This window comes from Mercenaria mercenaria, chromosome 9 (genome assembly GCF_021730395.1).
Source record: "Mercenaria mercenaria strain notata chromosome 9, MADL_Memer_1, whole genome shotgun sequence".
NCBI classification, from domain to species: domain Eukaryota; kingdom Metazoa; phylum Mollusca; class Bivalvia; order Venerida; family Veneridae; genus Mercenaria; species Mercenaria mercenaria.
The window spans coordinates 83,363,363-83,371,487 of record NC_069369.1 but is presented as its reverse complement, the minus strand read 5'-3'; the positions used below and the strand labels follow the sequence as shown (position 1 = coordinate 83,371,487).

Sequence of the window (8,125 nt, the reverse complement as noted above, 5' to 3'; positions counted from 1 at the left end):
TCTACTCATTCTGTTTTTCTTGCTAAACCCAGAGATGCGCATACGCTTGTTCTGGTAGAAGACAGTGTCTGTTTCAATAGACTGCCGGACATGGTTCAAGGGAAGGACGTGACAGAGTGTGCCGTTTTAGGAGATGTGGGATTTGCATTCTACTCACCCGAAGATGCCTGTATAGCCATCAACCAACTTCTCCCAAGAAGTTGATAAAACTAGATTTAAGGAACACATTGAGATAATATTATAAAAGGAATGATCAAAAACAACGTCAGTACAAAAAGCAAAGTCCCCTACTAACACAGAACAGAAAATACTTGTTGAGAAAATTATTACAGCAAAGATCAAACACCTGAGAATAGGGCTCAACAAAAAACAAAAACAGTTTGCCAACCTTGAGTGGGAAATATACATAAATGAGCCACGCCATGTGAAAACCAACATAGTGGCTTTGCGACCAGCATGGATCCAGACCAGCCTGCGCATCTGCGCAGTCTGGTCAGCAGGATCCATGCTGTTCGCTAATGGTTTCTCTAATTGCAATTGGCTTTGAAAGCGAACAGCATGGATTCTGACCAGACTGCGCGGATGTGCAGGCTGGTCTGGATCCATGCTGGTCCAAAGCCACTATGTTGGTTTTCTCATGGCGCAGCTCAAATGCCTTTTATTTGTACAAACAAAACAACTATTTTGTGCGACTTATGATGTACAGGTAATGAACTGATTGAACATATTTTCTGGGAATGTAATTAATATTAAGCATTGTATTTCATCTATTTGTATTAGCTAAAATGTAAAATTTTATGTGAACTGAATTTGTTTGTACAGTTACAATTTACAATGGATAATAAATGACAAAAAAACGAACAGCTAATGAACCCCCAATTTCCACCAAGAAAGAATGGAAAGCCTTAAAAAATTGGCATCTCTGTGTCTAGGTCAAGATAGCAGTATTTGGGAACTCTATAAATACTTTGATCAGAGTAATATTCTTTCCCAGCAGTCTCACATCTCCAGTGAGAGTCAGGTAGCAATGAAGACTTTTTTGCTTTGTGCCAGCACCAGAGTTGGCCTAGCCCCAAGGAGTTTAACTTAAACCCATTAAATACCTGGGTGTCTCCAGATCATCGGATATCGGTTGCCGCCTGTCATGTATGCTTTCGGAATCTGATCTGCTGGCGTTCCATAATTGAGGTTCCTGGAGGAAGACTTTTTAGTCTGTTTCTGGTTCTAAGCTTGAGGTTGTGACCAACAAAGCCGGGACTAAATTGGAGGTCACCATAAGCACCACCAAGGTAGTTATAGCTCAAGTTGCTGAAACCTCAGCAGAGAATGAAGAAAATATAAATGTTTTGATGGAAGCCTTTGACAGTCACTTCCGTTTAGATGATACCGGCAGAAAGATCAGAAAAAAATCTGATGAAAATCTTAAAGAGTTGTGGGCCTGGATTTACTACTGATAGTACTAAATTACAACCAGTCTGTGGCTCCCAATAACCAGGCTCATCTAGTTAGTATGGTGGCTGTGTATTGTGAATCTCTTAGACATTTCACCACTGACAATAGGGATAGAGTTGCAGTGGTATACCACCCGAGGCATGCAGAGTTACTTCAATGATCTTCAGAGATTGCTCAGTTTGCTAATGACAGTGGATTTGGGTAAGTGGGTCTGGGTGCGATTGATTTGGGCTCATACCTGGAATTAACAAGCATGCTTGTGTTGGTAGAGTGCTGATTCTCCACCTTAGAGGTAAATCTAGCCATGACCCAACCATCCACCACAAAGGTCTAGAGACGGTAAACACAAATACACATGGGGTGATATGTTAGTAGATATATCTTTTTACCGGTATATTCTTCACCCTGAAGAAGACTACTTAGATTTGAAATGTTTGTCTAATACACTTAAGGCCATACCAAATTGATTAATAGTTCTTCGGAAAATTTTCAAAAAAAATAGGAGCGGGCGAGCGAAATTTTTATTTTATTTTTTTTTCTCAATTTTGATTTTTTCAGAGGCGGGTAGATTTTACATGGAGCGAGCGGGCTTTTTTTATTTTTTTTCCCAAGCTTGGACCTTTGAGGAGGCGGTTATGATTATACATAAAGTTAACATTTCTTTAGAAATAACACAGAAATCAAACATTTACAGTGTGGGTATCACAGTATATAGCTTTTCTATATGTTTTAAAGACTACATGAATGATTTTGCAAATAAATTCTTGCCAAAACTCACTGAATCACTTTTTTTTTATTTTGTAATTATAATTACTAAGGGATGAGTGTCTTATTTTTAATTTTGATTTTTCTACATTAATCTGAAGGCGTGCCTATTTAACGGCACATGATGAGGAATATTTAAGACAAAACAGGCACATGTGTGGAATAACATTTCTTCTGAAACACAGTTAGATGGCTTTGACATATGAACAGATTTGTGCCCCTAGTGGAACTCCAACCCATAGAGGTGAGGGGAAGTAATAAACCACTTGACCAGTGAGACGAAAGGGAGTTGGGCAGACAGATGCTTTGATATTGCTCAAATCCCTTTGGAATAATTTCTTAACAGATCAGGCTAGCTTAAGTTTTTGTGGTAGAGATTCATTTCAGGCAAAAATGATAACAGACGGTCAAAGAATGATCCCAATATGGCCACCCTTAAAAGTGGTTTGTTGTGCTTTGACTGAACTAGAAATTTAGAGTTGGGGAGGTCTGGTTTTTTTCAGTTTCTTTTGTTCAATCAATTTACAGCCAATTAATATATCCTGGCGTCATGTGTACAAACAGGCAAAATTGGGGTTACAAAAGGACAGATTTTGTTAGAAACTATTTTCATATCAACACTACTTATCTGAAAAGCTAAACAATTTTTGAATTGACAAAATGCGTTTTGATAGAATATCTGACTGCTGTACTAAAAAAGTTACGTTCAAAAAGATTTGGGCCCAGACAATGTGATAGGTCGGTCAGGATCTGTGAACAAATATTTTTTTAAGATAGTAGTTGGCCTCAGCTTTGGGCTCTAGATATAACATGCTGAACTAAACAACTGATAACAAATGGTTTGAAAACTTTATATCTGAACAATATTTCCAAATACTTCTAACTGCATCCCCGTGCACGTCTTACAAGTCGGGCTTCGTTCTTTTCACTGTATTGAACAAAAGTAGAATGTGCCTACTTCATTACCTACCGGCACATCGAAAGCCATGTGTGGCACTAGCACAGACACTCCAGATTTAAAACAAATGATGAACAACATCATAATTCCTGACTTTTTGAGTTTGGGACATCAGCTACATGTATTACGGACGTATGAAATCCGATCAATATCACTTTGACGCATTAAAACAGCGATAAAACCTGTTTTGCCGTTATTATTCCGGACCGCGTAATCGGAAAAAAAAAATTTTTTTTCGGAGATTTTTATGTACGTGCGGGCGGGTGATTTTTATTTTTTTTTTCTCGGGAATGAAATTATTGATGCGGTAGTTCCGACGAACGACATATCAATTTGGTATGGCCTAATGAATTAATTTCATTCTGTGTTGTTTGTTTGTTACACTGTCCTATTTCATCCTAAGTATTTTCTAAGTTAAGTAAAATTCAATCAAGCAGTTGATGAAAAGTTGTCAAACGTATTTTTCTCTCTTTTTTTAGCTCTAGTCTCCCTGTAAATCAGTCAAGCGGAGCAATATACACCCGAAGGTATGACCTTTGACCCCCAAGTGTGACCTTGACTTTGAAGTGAGTTATCCAGAACATGTGCTTTGCACGTCGTCACTATGCTCTGAATAACAGTTTTGCGTAGAAAGGTTTACTATGCTACTTCGGAGCAGAGGAACTGTGCAATTTGAACACTATGTTAAATAATGAAATGAGACTTGAACAACGAAGGTGTCAAGAAGACCTTGATTAAAACTGCTAGGAACCAGGAGGGTGATCCAGAACTTAACATCTTAAATCCAGACTAGGTGGTTGAGCTGAGGACTGGAGCAAAACACACTCAATTCTCAACCCAATAAAGTGAAGACAGAAAATCTCGTATTTAGGTCAAGAAGAAGTAAAATCATACACATTTTAGATATGTCATTGATGTTGTTCAACATTCAGTCGAAATTTTCTAACAGATCCTTCGAAACATTGTTATTGTAAAATATGGGGACACTAGACATTCGTATACTACAGACCAATTCTACAAAACAAACTCACTATTTATAGTGTTGTTCAGTGTTGTGCATATCTGCCTTTTTCCCCAATACAAAACACTAAGTTCTTATCATGCCGAAAAGGCAGCCCCAACATTTTACTTTTTAACTGTAATACATGCTCATACTTATCTAACTAATGATTTCACAGTAGAAAACATGTAAACAATAAGCACTTACCACTTTTGCTATATACAAATCAACTATATTTTGATACAATTATGGCTGTGTCTCCTGTCCATGGCTACTTCAATAAATCATGAATTCACTACATAAATACTCTTTCTTTACATAAAAGTACATATCAAAGGTGATCATTTCTGAAAACACCATCAAATAACACCAACATATAGTTTAAAGGTGACCAGTCTCAAAATGCAAGCATCTGATTGGCTGATTTCTAACTCTATTTTCAAATTGACCAATGGTGATGTCCTGTTTCAAGGCAAGCATCTGATTGGCTGATTTCTAACTCTATTTTCAAATTGACCAATGGTGATGTTCTGTTTCAAAATGCAAGCATCTGTCTGGTTTATTCATATCTCTATTTTCAAATTGACCAATGTTGATGTCCTGCTTCGAGACCAGTCTCCAAATTTAATTCTATGACCCTGAAACCCCCATAATGAAGGCAATTTTTAAGACGTAAATACAGACACGTAAATTCAAGTGTGTATTCCCTTCTTACAGATAACCAACTACATTATAAACAAAGCATTATTCTCAAGTTTAGGACAGAGACTAAATCAAATGATCTTTAGCTACTCAAATCACCAAACCAAAAATCTTTATGAAATAAAAATGAATTTACAGTATTGAAACATTTTTTCTTCTTTTTTTGTTCTCCTCAAGTGGACAATACTTGAGAGACTAATTAAGCTAAAAAAAAAAATCTCTGGAGTAAGTGATAACGATCTGACACGGGAATCTACTATTGTTAAATATCCCTGAAATATTTTCCTTTCTATCTAAGCTTACTTCTCCGTTGCAAGCATAGTGTACTTTTCATTGATTTCCCAGAATTTCTTGGCAAGGCCTGTATCTTTACTAACATCAGAGCTCTGATCATCTGCTTCCCTGCAATCCACATACTTTCCAGGTCCTCACTCACTGAACATTAGATGGAGGCCTGAGTCCCTTCTTCAGAAATCTACAGAATGACAAAAAAACATTGTATTAACATTAATTTATGTTAGGCCACAACTACAGCCATCTGAATGTATACTGAAGCATTTCTTACTAAGAGTTGAAATTCCAACTTTAGATGGTGGAGGAAGACCCCAGGTGCCCCACTGAGCAATATTTCACTATGAGTGGGCACCAGAGTAGAACCATGGACCTTCCTAAAGCCAGCTAGGCGACTTCCTCGCATGAAAATTTCAACACATTGAGTAAGGTTTGAACCCACACTGATGAGGGGCAAGTGATCTGAAATCAGTGAACTTAACCACTTGGCCACCGAGGACACTCAACGGGAAGTAATTATCACTTACATGCATCTATTTAACAAAGTATATACATGTATATGAAATTCACAGAAAGTAAAACATTTCTCCACAAACTAAAGGGAATGGATACTAAGAGATGCAACGGATGATACCTTACCATACAAGTAAGCACCTGCAATGTTCATCAGTATATGTATATGCAGTCTGTGTTTCAGCTCATCTATCATTGTGGCAAACTCCCTCACTTAATCCACTGAACAAACATCGAGTTTCTTGACAACAACGTCACTGTTTCTAGTTGATGATTTGAACTTGTCTACCTCTTCTTGACCTTTCTTGCGGTTATAGCATACCAAAATTACTTTTGCCTTTCTTCTGGCAACAAAATAGCCAATACCTGAAAGAAAGAGGTTCATTTGTTTAAAATGTTTTTCTGAGGACAAAAATTAATTCCATTCTGAAAGCAAAAAATATTTTTATAAATCTTTTGACAGCATGAAATATAAAATTCATTAAATTTTTTATATCCAGTACACTTCAGTCCTCTGAGAGGTTTTATCTCTTAAGGTTTGTACTTTATTATGTAATGGTTACGGAATACTGGTTTGTTCATATCCTACCTCTGCTTTATTATCAAAGTGGGATGCTAGGATGACAGGATGGTAGGATGAGTGATGGAAGGATAGTATGCTACTGATATTAGGATGCATGGATGATTATATTGCCTTCCTACTATTGCTATCCTATTATCCTATCATCAATTTCCTCTTTTTCTTCCGGTGTTATATTTGGTGGCCATTGTCCTAATACATACAGTAAGCTTGGGAGCATATTGAACAACCCTCAAGACACTCTTGTCAGGAAACACTTATTGTACATTGACTGAAAAATGATTTTACTTTCTTTCAAATGTCACTAAGTATTATAAAAGCAGGAAGGAAAAGATGAAAAGCAATGATAGGGAGATAGGAGGTGGAATGGTTGGAAGCTGGGAAAATAGAGTAGTAGGTAGGAGAGTACAATAGCAATGGTAGGGCATTTGTGTATCAGCCTACCATCACCATCCTACTATCCTACCATCATTGCCACCCTACCATCTCGCTCCGATATTTAGGCGATGGTTATTGGTAGGGTATGAACAAAACAGTATTCTGTATAATGTTGTAATGTTTAAATAGTCCCATTCAGCAATTTCTTACCTGTGTTGGTCTACGTTACTACGGCAACTTTCTCACTAAGATCAGCAGAGCTGGTACACCTTCTTTTAATGATTTCAGTATACTTTCAGGATCACTATTGCAGTCACTATCACAACAAACAATGCTATCAATGTCTGCCATACCGAGTCCAAGGTGAAGCTAAAAAGGCAAAATATATTTATAAGAAAAGTTTTTCGGAAGCACAGAATGCAACCACACAAAATAATAGCAGTCTCAATTTGACTGTGTCTGGATCTGCAAAAACTGGTCATGACTTCTTCCCTGAATTCTAAAAATAATTTTTCATACAGGTGTACCGGTACTTTACAACAGCGGTCGTTTAGAAAAGGAAGAATATCTGACAAGATATGTGTCACAGGTGCCCCCACTTCCATCATTGTACAGTCATATGTTTCTTGTTGACAATGTAAAACTAATTCAGCTTTAAATTTACCATCACAAGAGCTGTCTTAACGTCAGCGTGCTCTACTACTGTATTTCAAACTCATTTATATATTAATAGCTTACGTTTACCAAATTTTTTAAGTTGAAAAAGGGGCATAATTTTACATACGAACTATATGTCGAAGATATGGAACCTCACTTACAGTGGTCATTTTAATTATTAAAAACTGCCATCTATTTATGAAGATCTCAAACTGCTCAAGTTTGCTAGAGATGACAAGCGAATTCGATGAATTGGTATCCCCTTACGGAAGGGTTTGTGGTGAGGAATGGCAAAAAAATATATCCGGCAAAAAGTTATGTTAATAAGAAGCAAATAATTTCATAAGTCAAAATCAATTTAACAGAAAACAAATGTTTAATTAAAGAGTACATAATAAATGTATGATACTTTGATCCTGACTAAAGAATTTATTTTGAATGGGATATGCTTACTGTAATAAGCTTAGCTTTTAAAAATAAATGCAGTTAATTGAAATGTGAGCTTGAAGTTTAACTGGAACGAAATATTGTCTTTGAGTGGTTTGGCACCAAGTGTTGCTCTTTAACATGTACATTTGAACTTAAAAGAACAGATGTCCTTAAGAGAACACAGGTAAGATATCTTGAACATGGCTGAGGGCAAGGTTTGTGCAGTCACAACTTAACATTTTGAAGGTTTGAACATTTTAAAACAAGAGCTGTCTGATGACAGCGCGCTCGACTATTCGAAGAATTGATTGAAGAATGGGGTCAAAATATTTCCACGGATATTCAGACAAAAGAAATAAATAGATTAGACAAACAATGTTCCTGTATTACATTGATTTCG

The 8,125-nt window shown here is 36.7% G+C and overlaps 1 long non-coding RNA gene across 1 annotated transcript; it reads right to left on the bottom strand.

The window, feature by feature from the left end:
* Positions 1–761: 761 nt before the first annotated feature.
* LOC123548156 (uncharacterized) lies at positions 762–7,001 on the bottom strand. Its single transcript, XR_008372503.1, has 3 exons — positions 6,850–7,001; positions 5,808–6,047; positions 762–5,352 (listed from the first exon to the last, which is right to left on the bottom strand). It is a non-coding gene; the product is annotated as an uncharacterized LOC123548156 (long non-coding RNA).
* Positions 7,002–8,125: the final 1,124 nt, after the last annotated feature.